Source organism: Balaenoptera musculus, chromosome 3, assembly GCF_009873245.2.
Source record: "Balaenoptera musculus isolate JJ_BM4_2016_0621 chromosome 3, mBalMus1.pri.v3, whole genome shotgun sequence".
NCBI classification, from domain to species: domain Eukaryota; kingdom Metazoa; phylum Chordata; class Mammalia; order Artiodactyla; family Balaenopteridae; genus Balaenoptera; species Balaenoptera musculus.
Genome location: NC_045787.1, coordinates 97,152,087 through 97,166,873, shown reverse-complemented (window position 1 = coordinate 97,166,873; position 14,787 = coordinate 97,152,087). Strand labels below are relative to the sequence as shown.

At 41.7% G+C, this 14,787-nt stretch overlaps 1 protein-coding gene across 8 annotated transcripts in view; it reads right to left on the bottom strand.

The window, feature by feature from the left end:
* TNFAIP8 (TNF alpha induced protein 8) overlaps nucleotides 1-14,787 on the bottom strand; it is a 123,104-nt gene that overhangs the window by 16,622 nt on the left and 91,695 nt on the right. The window contains exon 1 of one of the 8 annotated variants that reach the window (XM_036849279.1): nucleotides 11,638-11,659. The exons of 6 other annotated variants lie outside the window; for them this stretch is intronic. The gene's annotated coding sequence lies outside the window, so the exon portion shown is untranslated. Of the gene's footprint in view, nucleotides 1-8,296; nucleotides 8,330-11,637; nucleotides 11,660-14,787 lie in introns of those variants that run through there. One more of the 8 variants, XM_036849277.1, reaches the window with a different exon arrangement.

Genomic DNA, 14,787 nt, shown 5'->3' with positions numbered 1-14,787 from the left:
CAAGGGGGAGCCATCTTGGGTGAAATCCTATCCATTCCTCAATGATCCTTCCCAAATATATCTTCCTTGAAGCCTTTATTGACTAACCCTGTCAGAAACGTTCTATCCTATCTCTCACTCTTTTTGCAAACTGCTTTATATCATAATTATTTGCTTCCATTTTCCCTGAAAGTAAAATCTTTGTGATTGGTTATAATTTATTATTTATTCCTTGCCACAGTAAATGCTCAATGAATCTTTAAAATGTATCTGCTGGGTCAAAAAATTCCCAGGTTGTTCTGGGGGAACAGGAAGCCAGGGGAGGAGTGGGAAAAGAGTACTTGTTTTTTATAAGACATAAGAAACTATAAATGAATTTTTTTAATTAGGTAGCATATCTCAAATACTTTAATTAGGTAGCATATCTCAAATATCATATCTCAAATTTACCTAAGAAACGAATATTGCAATATAATCCTTTCAAAAAAGTTTATTGTAAATGAGTCCACTCGTAACTTAAGATAGGCATCCAAAAAAAAAAAAATCATCTTCTGATAACACTTGAAACTGGTAAAAATTACTGAATAACCCACACTCTGCAGAGATAAGATAATTCTGTTTTTCAGAGAGATGTTGCTTTTTTAAGATTAAAAAAGGCATTTTTTAAGGATAAATTCATAAGAAACTGGAAATTTAAAAAGGCATACACTCTACCTTTCTTTGCTAGTTTGTTAAAGAAAAAGTTGAAAATTAAGTTAGGGTTACAATATAAAAATCTTAAGTTTTCTATTTTTTCCTTATTGAAATTGGCTAACTTAAAATTATATTTAGAATTAAAAACAATAAAGCCAAATAGTTTTGTTAAAATAATCATAATTCTTTCATGTTGAGTCATACTTGGTATACTAAACTCATTTTTTGGTTAAAGAAAGTAACTAAAAATGGTCATTATAGTCAATCTCTTTTAAGAACTAAAAATCGTTTCCCTAAGTACATTAACTTGCTGTCTTAGAGATGGATTACTTCCCTAATGGTAGATATTTGGGTAAAATAAGCTTTGGCAAATAACGTAACCAATCAATTTTACCACCAGTTGCCAAATAACAACAAAATAAATCACTTCTCTGAAACACTTTGGCAGCGCCCACCTTTCTGTAGTTTTGTCTTTCCACCCACTCACTCAGTGCTCCAGAATTAAGGCCACCATCCCACCTCTCCCCATTTCTGTCACCAGTTCTACTTTTAGAGATGGAAGAAGCCATGGACACCACAGGCGGAAAAAAGAGGCCCAGAGGTTAATGCAAGGTTACAATGCGACCCCCATTAACTGCTGGTTGCTGGCTTCCCTGGGGAAAGATGGTTTGGGATTATCAAAAGTAGCAAAGAGTAATTCCTCCATTTAAAACAGAGCTCACAAACTTTGGGCTGGCAACACATTTTGGTTGGGCCCCCATAATTTTTTTTTTTCTTTTTAAAACCGAGATAAAATTCATATCACATAAAAATCACCATTGTAACCATCTGAAAAGGGTAAAACTCAGTGATTTTTATTATATTCACAATGGGCAACAATCATCACTATCTAATTCCAGAATGCTTTCACCAACCCCAAAATGGGCCCTCGTCGTGTTTTAATTTTGTTTTTCTAATTAGTAACAACCATGTAAAAGTTGGGAGCATTGACCTAAAAATGCACATTTCCCATTTCTCAAGAAAAATCTGACCTTCTGGTAACATTTGGGGGCAGGGGGTGCAAGGGGATAAGAAACAAGTCCTGTCCGGTTTACCACCTGGCCACACGCCCACAGGGTCCAGGAAATGAGCCAAGACGTGTGAGTTCGCCACCCCTGCTTTAAAGGCTCAGGGACTCAGATCCTTCTGAATCACTTTCCAGACCTGGGTGTGACTCCAGCAGTGATTCCAAAGGGCTCACAGCCCTCTGTTCCCCTAGCTGGCAATCAAGCTGAGCAAGAAGACTTCCTAGTTCTGACTTGTCAACATATCTCTAGGCTTCCACCACCTTCTAGACTCACCTTTCCCTCCAAATGCCTTGCATTTTCCACCCCAGCGTATTTGCTGAAATCTCTCTCTTCACGGAAAAAGCCATCCTGTATGTACCTGAGCAACACTCTAAACCCTCATCCTTTGAGCGCCACTGTCACAACTTGCCTTTGTTTTGTTTTTTTATAAAAGAATTTACGCAGTTTTAAAAGGCTGCTTTCCATGTACAGTTATTACAAAATTTGGGCTATATTCCCCATGCTGGACAATATATCCTTAAGCCAACAGTTTGTACCTCCCACTCCCCCGCCCCACTAGTAACCACTAGTTTGTTCTCTATATCCGTGAGTCTCCTTCTTTTTTGTCATATTCACCAGTTTATTGTATTTTTTAGATTCCACATATAACTGATAACATACAGTATTTGTCTTTCTCTGTCTGACTTATTTCACTTAGCATAAAGTCCATCTGTGTTGCTGCAAATACTTGCCTTTGTTTTCTACTTACTATCTGTATTTTATTTCCCTCTGGTTACTTGTTATTTAAAAAAAATTTATTTATAAAAGGAACCATATACACAATGTGAATGGAAACTGGCACTCCTCCCCTAAATATACCATAATCATAAAAATCATTAAAAATTTGTTAAACCATAAAAATTATTTCAATGAGGAAGAAACCCCCCATACTGTTCATTTCTAGCCAGATATCGCTGTCTGCCAAAGGCCATGAGCCCCATGTCTACCTGCATGGCACCAAAGGGGTGAGTCAGTGTGAATAAGGTGGCAAAGGTCACACAGCCCCAAACAGGCATTCTCTGGGAATGATGCAAAGAATTCCAAGGGAGCTGAAAGGGACTAATCGTCTTGTAAAGTTACTGAAGATGATCTAACTCTGTGCCTGGGGCCTCCTAAAATCATTTAACGTACCGCCACCAACGGTACATGCACCACATTTTGGGAAATCCTGTCCAAAGCTTCCTGCCAATGCATTCATCTCAACAGTTGTGCCTCAGATGTCTCAGCCACAGATAGCCCTTCCTGAACCTCTCTAACCCGGATGTGGCATCCCCCTTGCGTGTACTTCCTCGTGCACATGTCTGACATCTTCTCTGGACTGAAAGCCCCTCAAGGACAGCGACAGGTCTTCCATACTACATAATCTTCTCTGGTGAAAGCTACTGGCATTAACTTACACCTGGTCAGATTCCTGGCATATGCCTGTCTTGACATCCCCAGCGAGGAGAGTTTTGAAGTGACTTTCAAAAATTGCAAACCAGTTTCTAAATGAACTAAACCATGTCCTAATAGATAAAGTGTCCAATGTGCTGAAAGACACAGGGATAAATAACTGCATACCTTTGCTCTTTCTTAAATTTGAGGATTTTATAAAGCACTGAACACAATTACTATTGGTGTGCTAAGTGACAGCTATCCTATTTAGGTCAGGTTTTGCTTTAAAGGGAAGGAAGTGTGCCTAGCAGGCTGGCAAGGGGGTTAGGTGTCTAGGCTTTGTTTCTGGGGTGGACAGAGGGGCTGAGCACCTTCTGTGATGACTCCGGGCGTCACACATGCCCAGGAAGAATTGGTTCACACTACCTGGCTCAACTTGGTAAAGAGACACAGGACAAAGATTTCCACCGGCAAATAAAAGCAGTGTCTACTAACCTAACATTAACGATATATATATATTAGGAGACAATTTATGATGCTCAATTTGTACTTTTATGGTATCCAGATTAATCTTCTAAAAGATTGGAGGCCTTATAAGATCAGTACACATGATGCGCATGATGCTCATTTATAAGGCTAGAAATAAAATTTTCTGAGTCAAATAATTAGCAAGTTTTATGATCATATCTTTGTTCTTGGGAAATATTCCTGATCGTATCTAGTGGTTATTTTATATTGATAAATAACAGAACCTCCAATTAAAGCATTGTTTCTATGGACAAAGACAATCTACTTTTTTTGAAATTTTCTTTTTCATATGATTTCTAATACCTTCATTCCTGCAAAAATAGACGATATCTTAGAAGAATAATGTTGAATTTATCTCTAAGGTGAGACAATGTAAATTGTAAAGATTACATGCTTAGGAAAAAGATAAATCAAGTCTTTAGAATGTATGATTTGAGTCAGTTTCTAAATCTGAAAATTAAATCTATCCTAACCGAACAGTTTCCCCCTTGAACTAATCTCCTGTTAATTTTCAATTCAAGTCATTGAGTCTACTCCTGCTTTGAAAAGGATGGTGAGGGGAGTTAAAAAATTTGCCAAAAACAATGGCTTTTCCTCTTACATTTTCAGCATCCATTTTTAATGCCATTTGTTGATCTTAGAATGAAGGAAACAGATGCTACTGTTGGACATGAAATGTCATCTCATACAGTATTTTTAAGCTGTCAGCTGTACAGTTTGTCTTTATTTAGGCAATGGACAAGTGCTTCTCTGTACCTTTATTTCCCTGAAACATACAAATACACAAATGCCAGAACTCCACCCACTTTCCAATGCAGGGCACGATCTATAGGAAATATCCAAAATGAATTCTGCCATATTTTCCCTGTTGACAAATCAAAATGAAATCTTTTTCCACTACATACTACAGAATAAAATAAAACCATATGCCATACTGCCCCCACTGAAACTTAGAAACCATGTTTAAATGAATGTTTAGAGACTCTAGCTAACCTCAAAAGAAATTTAATTCTTGAATAGCAAGTGTCTAGCATCTATGAGTATTTTTCTTCCATTAAATTGGTATTATCACAAAATAGAGCAACCTTAGATACAGGCCAAAAAAAAAAAAAGAAAAAAGAGAATGTTTTAGAATTCTTGGATTAAGATTCTAGGTTCCAAATGTAGGCCTCAATAATCTCCCAGGTCTCCAAAGTTTTAATGGCTCCTAATAAAGTATCAAGGGGTCAGAGGTTGGGTCATCTTTTCTTGAGCTGACTTAACAGCTCACTGCATTCTGATGGAGGAAAAAGAATCTGAAATATTTTAATACAGTATTTTTTTTCATCATGAGGGATAGCTGAAAAAATGCCTGGAACACTAGTTGGAGGCTGGTGTTGGGTCAGTAGAGGTCTTAGTAACAGTTATTCCCTTGTCTTTGGGCTCAAGGCAAAGCGGTGGCCACTTTGGGAGCCCTCCTGGTCTTAGAGGCAAGATTTTCTTTTCAGGCACAATTCATATCATTTTGCTCAGCAGTTTGCCTTTATCATCCATTATTTTATAGAACTTCTGAGCATGTATGTGCATGGTTAAAGAGGGTTGAGGCCTTTCATTTGCTGTCAAATTCTGATTAAGTCCATTTCTTATCTTCTAGGTATAAATAAGTGAAAGCTGAGATTTTAGTTCTTAGAAGGCTTTACCCAGCCCCAAAGGGTTTTACATCTGGATCTGCCCACTGTTTCTCTGTCCCTCAATCAAGTAACATCTTTTTCTTCTCTAATCTTTCTCCTAAAATTGCTTTTTATTTTAAACTAGATTTAACTAGTGATAAGCTACAATGGCTAGAACGCACGCAAGAACTCCACAGACGTACAATTCCAATGAGCTGAAACGGAGAGATGCTTCTGTGGCAACAACAGCTACAAAAAACTAGTCAGAAAAAAAAAAGAGGCATTTCAAACACAAGAGTTGCCTAAAACACTCCCTTTTCTGTTGCCCCACAAGATGTGCCAGAAGCACTCTGATAATGAAGCCCATCTGACCCAAATTTGAAAGACAACTCTCCAGTTCCCATCAACTTTTCAACAGAGTAATAAGTTAGCCTGTTACAGACTCCAGCAGCCTAGACAGATCTGGTCTGGTTAAAGCCCACCCATGGGTCTGTGCTGAGCCTAGGCATGACCACTGTGATTCAAAACACTAGGTAAGAGACTGATTATCACCCCGAAGGCCTCAAAGGAACCAGCACAAAGAAAGTCCTAATAGGTCTTCTCTTAAATGCCCCTCATATGCACAATATATTCTGAATGTCCATCTTGGTTTCAGCTGACAGCTGGCACCATGGATGGTATAACCACCTACGAAGCACAGTCCCCTCCTGTACCTAAAACCCAGACAGCAAGGCCAGATGATGACTCATCATCAATGTCTGGATGATCCATCAATCTCATGAAAATAGCAGAGGTTTAAATTCTGCAAAATATTTTACCCTCTGGACCATATGTCTACCCTCACACTTCATTGGTTATCAAGCATTTTCCGTTTCCCTACACTGTGCCCAACATCATAAAAACTAGAAGAGTCTTGCCACAACAAGGCGACAAAGGTAGAGAAGTAGTCTTCACGACAAAGGTAGAGAAGATTAACATTTCAGATCAGGGAATCATTTTATTCAGTGAAAGTTTGGCTTGTATACACAGTTGCTCTTTTCCCCTGAAAACATCTGACCAGGACAGATATAGGTTATTTGGAGCACAGGAGTCCTATATTTTTAAAAGACTTGATTTTTATCAAGTCCTAATCCAAGGCATAGCAGGGACTATTCTACTCTGTCCTGCCTCGATCTCGAAAACAGAGAAGACCGTAAGGAGGAGCACAGGAGAAGAAACATCATTTCAGAGCCACAGCCACATTCTGCTCAAGTATGGTAACTAGAATCCCATTCTTTATAACTTTATGATTTGTTTCTAAATTTGGCAGATAAAGCTGAGTTGTCCCAAAGAACCATTACTGACCTCACCCTAACCCAAACTAAAACTATTTTGCATGCATTTTGTATTTTAAATCATCATTCCCTGGCAAGTTTCTTATTTGAAAAACAAAGAGAAGCTCAAACACCTGCAAAGAGTTAAGAGAAACACTTTGTTGTTGTTGTTGTTAGAGACTCTCATCTAATAAATGTTGTCTCTAATTCAGCATTTCCACAAAACATGGTGTTAAGACTTCTTAAATCCCGAAGACCAAAACAAAAAAAAAAAGAAAAAAAAATGCTGTTTAGAATAAGAAAGAAAGGAGAGAAAAAACTGTATTAAGAGAGGGAAAGTTATGTTATTTAGGGAGACAGCAAGACAAAGTAAAATATGAAGTTATCTTTGAAGTCCTGAAACAATAACTGTAGGCAGAGAGGTGCTAAAAAACCTTTTGGTATCTGTCAAAATAGTATAGATTCTTCCTAAGTTGCTAAGGGGCTATCTGACAAAAGAAATCGAAGAATCACTAGAATGATTGGAAGTAACTTTGGGGGAAAAAAATGCTGCTTCAAGTAGGCCTTAGATTCAAGAAGACAAGTCTTGAGTATACAGTTGTCTGGGCACGTCCTTGACGCTTTCAGTTTAAGCTGCTACATAGGCAGGTGAAGATTATTGCCCCATTACCTACCTCAGGAGGGTGATGATTTAAAAGGAGTTAAAAATAAAGGAGGCAACAAGGAGAGAATACTGACTCGAGCTGAATCGCACGTCTATTCAAATATCCTCTTATTTCATTAAAAAAAAAAAAAACCCACCAACACCATAAAGTTTCAATCTGTATAACAGAAAATGTCAGGTGAAGTGACGGCCTGGTAAAAGTGAGAAAGCCAAGGGGCTGCTGAGAGCTTCACACTTATCAGCCATGTTGAACTGAGTGACAAAGATCTATTCTGTCCAGAAATCCCCCACTTTATTTTTAAGCCTGGAAACTGGTTAGTCATATCTATACTGAACACTTCCTGTCCAGGGGCACGATGATGGCGACAAACTGCCAAGTTTAGTAGCTGCTTACATTCAGTCAATTGAGTCATTCATGGAATAAAAAACAGCCTCAAACATTAAAAAACATCTGGCTAACTGAAGCTTTAAAAGATATGCAATGAAAACAGGTTTGACTATTTCACAGAATAAGGATAGATGGTGCCATGAAAACAAAACAGAAAGAACGGAACATACAATGTTACTCTAAGAGACTATTTTCTGGTAGTTCCTGTGATATTCCAGTATTACTACCAAATATAACAGTTCTCTCACTCCCCCCTCTGGATTAAATAGTCCAATTGACATTCCACATCTTCATTTACAAAAATGCCCCAAGATGCAGAAGATCTCAAGGAACTAAGCTACAACAACAGAATCAATTTATTCCTTTTTGTGTTTACTTTTAATCTAATATTTTAAAGGAAGGGTCACCTGAGAATTTTAAAGAAACAAGAATATGAGGGACTGAAATACAGATCAGGAAGGTCTTTATCCACTGGTCAAACACCATAATGTTACATTAAAAACCCATCTTTGAGAAAGAGAGGAATACAATTAAGGATTGTTTAAGAATGACCCTTTCCCTAGCAGCCCCGAGGGCTACCTCAGGCTTCAGTTATAATTTACCTGATTAACTCTTACACATGCTGAGACAAGCCAGCTGAAGTTCCACCGCTGAGAAGCACAGGGAACACCTCCCCTCCCCCCGCCCCCAGCGCTGGCACAGGGGCAGCCCCAAAGCATGCTGGGATGGACGGCGACGACAAGAACGTCAAGTATCCGCTCCTGCACTTCCGGGGTTATCCGCTTGATCATCAAGTCAGAGCAATGATCGTGTGAGCCAAATAATGGACACCAGCTCTGCCCATAAAAACCCTCCTCCTGAGATTCTTCAGTGAGCTTGCTCACTTAGCAAGTGAGACTTGCTCATGAGTGAACCCCGCAGAAATTAGGCGCAGCTTCACTGGGGGAACGGCTCTCTCCTCCTCCCACAGCCATGCACTAAAAGTCCCACTGGCCTTCCATCCAAAGGATGGTACGGTACAGCTGACTGCTTTGAGAGGACTCCGCCGGGCTGGCATTACTGCTTTTCTAATTCATCATCTGCCATTGGCAAGCTTTTTGAGGAAATCATTTTTATAACCCAGTAGAAAGTCACTAGGAATCCAAGCCAACACAACACAGCCCTTGCTTCTGACCAGCCCCGATTTAGCCGTTGGAAAAGCAGCAGCATTCCTCAATGTCACGTCCTTGTTTATGGGCCCCTGCATTAATCCTGCCTGAGGAGAACTGGAGTGCTTGTGTGTCCTCCAGACGCCACTATGTTCACGGGCTCCAAGCTGCATCTTACTTTGGAGACCAGCACTCCTTCATACCTCCTGTTAACTGCACAAGCAAACAAAATAAACAAACTGCCACAACTTCTCACCTCAGTCACAGTAGTCTCTTGCCTCTCTAGTGTTGCATAAATTATCTTTTTTTTTTTTTCCATTTCAAAGTTATTTCCTTACACCTCCCTTCCCCTCTCTCTCCTAGGAGGCTCCGCATCAAGTCTGGGTCCCACCCTGTGCCTGCCACTGCCTGCCACTCCTCCTCCCTCCCACTATTTCTTCCTCATTGTTCCCTTGAAATGTCAAAACCTGCCAAATGGCCACTCCCTTGACTTCCTTCACTATTCTTGTTTCCCAGTAGTTCTTCTCCTTCCCTTTTGTTGGCGCTACTGGCCCCTGAATTCTACCTCCTTGGAAACTCTGGAGAGACTCCTTCTTTAATTATCTCCTTTCTCTGAAGAACCTGAGTCCAGCGTTTAGACTTGTGGTATTGGGGAGGGGTGCATTTTCATTCTAGCTGTTTCATAACTGACTTAATTCTAATTTTAACCCTCCAAGGTGAAAATGGTTTTGTAAGTGCTTTACAATAAGGAGAACAGTCAGTGCACTAAGACTTTACTGTTATCAGATAACTTTACAGAAGAAAAGCATTCCTTGGAGCAAGCCCATCCTTGCTTGCTTTTTACAGAATGGGAAATGAGTACTTCTTAACCAGGTAAATATTGTAGGTAGGCCACAGGTGGGTTCTGTCTTTGTGATTATAAGTCTCCTTATTTATCCAGCACCTCCTGGGTGAAGCTGTCTAATCACTGATAACAAGCATTATCTCATTGGTGCTCACCTCAGGAGAGATTAAAAATTCCTCAGAATGGCTCAACTTAATAGTGTGGCTCAAATCCTATTTAACATGTATAAGACTAAAACCCTCAGAGCTTCAGAGTATATGTCAAATCTAGGGTACCCCTGGCAGAACCACCAGTGGTTTTCCAAAACATGCATTCCTGTCATAGGGGGAAAAAAAACAATGCGGCAGAGAGGAAGTGAAGGTGAAACAGAAGAGAGAAAAATTCCCTAATTCTCAGACTGGCCAAAACTTTTTCCCAGTATGAAGAGCTGGATTAAATTTCCTACCTATATTCACTTCTTTACCCTTAAGCACCAGGGCTGATTTTGTGCAATGCCACAGGGAGAGGTCAGAGGTGATGGCGGTGGAGATCAGGAAGGAAGCTACTGGCAAGTAGGCCTTGGAAGGTGCTAGGATGATCAAAGTCTCCCTTCCTCAGGAGCCTGGGTGCTTGCTCACAGCTGGGGCAGTCATCCCCTGGGCCCCCCATGCCTTCCCTCATTTCCTAGGGTGTCCACTAAATATTGATGGAACACTCATGAGGTATTCTTAGCAGGTGAGCTCTTCAAACACAGGCTCAAAGCTTTCGCTGAGGCCCAAGGAGAAGACAGCAAAGCAATTTTCTACAGCCCCTCTCCTTAGACATGGCTGACCACTGCCTCCATGGGGCTCTTGTCCTCCTGGCTTCTAAAGCCCTGTTCTCTCCTTGGTTTCCTCCTACCTCTTGAGTGTCTCCATTTCTGTTTCCTTTACTGGATGCATCTACCTCTTTCCCTTGTAAAAGTGGGTATTCTCAGAGACTAACTCCACAGACCAGCCCCCACCTCTCTCTTCAATCTTACCCTCAGAGATCACATAAGGGAAATCAATTCTCCTCTTCTGAGTGGAGAGTCACATACTTTTCTGCCCAGGGTCCTTTACCAGGGCTCAGCTGATCCTCCAGACCAACCCAGGGTTCTTGTCAGCTTAGTATTCCTACAACACTACTTTGCACCTACCCTATTCCAGCTCAAAACCCCCCAGTTCTTTACAATAATTGTGTTTGCCTCCTAAATGGTATCTCAGGCATGCTTTAGTCTAATGTCAATGCCTTCATTTTTCTAATGAGGAAACTGAAGTTCTGAGAGACTAATCAGTGACTGAAGGTTGCACAGACAACCAAGGGCAAAGTCAGGAGTACAGCTGGTCTCCTGATTCCCAGTGCCTTGTCTGCTACCCATAACGTCCCTCTGGGCAGCTTGGCTTCTAGGCTGGCGCCATGTACCGCTGCAATACAGCCCACCAACGCTGCCCATGAACCCTCCACTCCTCGCTGCTGTAAACCTCCTTCCCTCACTCCCCTCTGCTCTTCCCTAAAGGGCCCTGCTGAAGTCCCAGCTAACCCCTCTGTGAAGGCACTGCTGCCCACGGCAATGTCTGGTGAACACCCTCTCCTCTAGATTCTCAAAGGCTCTGCTGCCTCATCTTCTGACCTGTACCCAACCTAAGCTCCCCATCATGTATTTTGTCCTATGATTGCACACGTCCTGTGTGTGATGGCCTGAACCAGGAGTTCTTTCAGGGCAGGGCCCTCTATACACACAATCTGCTTCTCCAGGCCCCGCAGAGGAAGTACTAACTCAGCCAACATTGGCTGCTATGAGTATCCCAGGGAAGGCAGCAGTGATTGAGGGAGAGAGGCTGCACCTGGGAAACAGGACTGTCCATGGTGAGCAGAACAGCCTGTACTTCTGGAGACACCTCTGGTCCCCAGCTCCTCAGCCTAGCAGAGGGGGCCACATGAAAACACATACCTGGGCCAGGTGAGCTGGCATCAAGGATACATGGCAGGTCACACTGGAAGGAAAGTTCATAAATTCCTTATTTTCTTCCTGACAGTCAACCCTGACTTGGGGACATGAGGTCTTAAGGCTTCAGGCCTCAAGCTGTCATGGTCACTTAGGGCATTCTGCTTAGCGGCCTCTTTGCTTCAGCATTTCCTTGGAAGAAATTTTACTCCCAGTTATTTATAAAATTAAATGTTGTTTGTCACGATGAAGCTGGAGACTGTATTCCAATGTAAGTCCACAGACGATGCTATGTATACCAACACAAACCCCCATACATCTTTAAAACCGTAAATACCGTAGGTACCAACCTAACAACACAGGATTTACAGTCTTACAGATTCCTAGAGCAGCACTCCCTCAGCCATTTACTGCCCACTCTGCGGTCAGTCACTCAGGACACACTACAGGTCTACGCCTAACTCTCCTTCAAGGTTTAGAACAAGATTTAAGACACATGATAAATATAATTGACATTGCTATATCTTATATACGAAAGTTTTTAAGAGAGTAAATCCTAAGAGCTCTCATCACAAGGAAAAAAATTTTTTTTCCTATTTCTTTAAATCTGTATCTATATGAGATGACAGATATGCACTAAACTTACTGTGATCATCATTTCATGATGTACCTAAGTCAAATCATTATGCTGTACACCTTAAACTTACACAGTGCTGCATGTCAATCAGATCTTAACACAACTGGAAGAAAAAAGATCTAAGCAGTTGCTCTTTCAGGTATCTCGATCAGCGGCGGGGGGGACCAGTGGGCTGCTTCTCAAAAAAGAACGTGTTGTGACTCCCAGCATGCCCCGGGCCCACAGTGTTCCGGCTGCGGGCCGCCCATCTGCTCCTGCAACGGCACGTCCAGTGTCTAATGCCCACTCCCTTCCCACCCACATACATGCACACCTTCTGCCCAAGGAACAGCACCCCTGCCCAACCAACTACTGAGCTAATTTTCCTGAGTGATGTTCTCAAAGGAATGAAAACAAGTGAGTTCACTGTTAAATTGCCTCTCACTCAGCCTATCACCTTCAAAACCAGGGATCTAAAAGGATCTGTTGCAGAGCTAAATTTTATTTCACAATGCCTCCTCATCTTTTACTTTCCTGAGGTACACATAAGAGAACGTGAAATAAATTCCCCCAAAAGGTAATGAATGACACCCACACAAACAGATCAGATTGTCCTGCTTCCAGGAGATCTCATGCAAAAATCCGAGATGCTAAAACCTAGGCTTGCAAAATTTCTTGTTTGCCAAACAGGCACAAGGTGGGTAGAAAGGGCCTAAACATCACCTCTCTGGGCCTCAGTTCCTCATTTCTAAATGAAAAGGTTAGACGAAAGGACCTGCGAAGTTGCTTTTAACTCTAAATCGTGGTGATTTGGGGAAGCCCCTGGCGGTCCAGTGGTTAGGGCTCCACGCTCTCACTGCTGACGGCCTGGATTCAATCCCTGGTCAGGGAACTAAAATCCCACAAGCTGTGCAGTGCGGCCGGAAAAAAAAAAAAAAAAAAAAAATTCATGGTGATTCTACTTGTATTTGTAGGGGGAATCATTTTAATTATAAAAGGCTTCTCACTGTAGATCGTCCTTAAATATTTCAGATATATATACTGATTTGATTTTTTTTAAAATTCAGGTTATACTATCTGTTTAGGCACAATCTACTGAATGAAGTATACGACCATGTTCATCTCAATGTTTCTCAAGTTATTAGCATCTTTCTCATGTGGATGGAAATGTGGACAAACGGTTTGTGGCAAATCTAGCCACTGCATTATGCTGAAATGAAATCAGTGGGTCCCGAGACTTTCTCTCACCCTACTGCATTCTCTTTTACCCACCCATTGTTTGGTTACTTCCTGGATTATCAACAACCAGGAGCAGGGAATTTGTTTTTTGTTTTTGTTTTTGTTCTTTTTTGGCTGCGCCGAGCAGCATGCGGGATCTTAGTTCCCGGACCAGGGATCATACCCACACCCCCTGAAGTGGAAGCATGGAGCCTTAACCACTGGACCTCCAGGGAAGTCCCAGGAGCAGGGAATTTAATCATCCATGTTATCCTGGTTGTTCCAAGGCATCCTAATGTGAGGACAAGAAAGGTGTGATGCAAATTCAGTCTGATGAAAATTTCAGAAGCGAGGAAGAAAAAGGCCCCGGTATAATTCGGCTTGCAGAGCTGGGGGGTGTCAGGCAATACCAGGTTATCAGTGATCTCCACTGCAGAGGAGACGGTATGGCACAGATCTCTAAATGGATTTTCCATTTTCAGTCCTTGTCAGCACATTGCGCTCCAAGGCTAATGACTATATAAAAGGAAACAATCACATCAAAGTCCAGTGTTTCAGAGCATAGGCTGCACCTGCTACATTATAAATGACATCAAGGTCAGCTGCACCAAGTGCCGTGCATTTCATCAGAGCCAAACTACTGCTTCACCTCTGAACTCATCATTCCCTGTGCAAAGCAAGGGCTAGGGAAGGGAGGGGAAAGGGGAGAACACCAGTATGGTAATGCTTAGCAATGAACATGGTTATCTAAAACAGGGAGGACACCACCCGGTGCGGGCAGCTTATACGATACCACTGAGCTTTCTGATTATAGAAGAGGATAGGATATTAATAAGTCACCACCATGGAACAACTGAACTTCTCTATGATCAATACTTTGACAGGTATTGGTCCCCTTCTTTGTAGTGGAAGTCTCTACTTTTTGTCTCCTTGAAGATTTAAAATTCCTGGGAGGTGGGGTAATGCTGACCATGAGATCCCGGCAAGGTTCTGCAAGGCACATGGGCTGGGGTGGGGTGGGGGGGTGCAAAGCTCAGGCATACCTTGTCCTGGCACTTGACTGATCTCAGTCACTTGACTGGCGCTCTGATTGATCCATTCCTGAAAACCCACTAGGAATTGGGACCCCAGCTCTGGCAGTCTCTAGCGAGATGGACTCAAAGCAACCTGGAGCTCAGAGAAACCACTGCAGAAGCACTGAGGAATAGGTTAGGCACCTGTTAAATGATACTAAAGCTGAGGAGGGCTACAATTGAGAGTGCAAATGCCTGTGCATATGCCCAACAAATTAACATATTATCAGGAGGCGTGACGAATTAAGT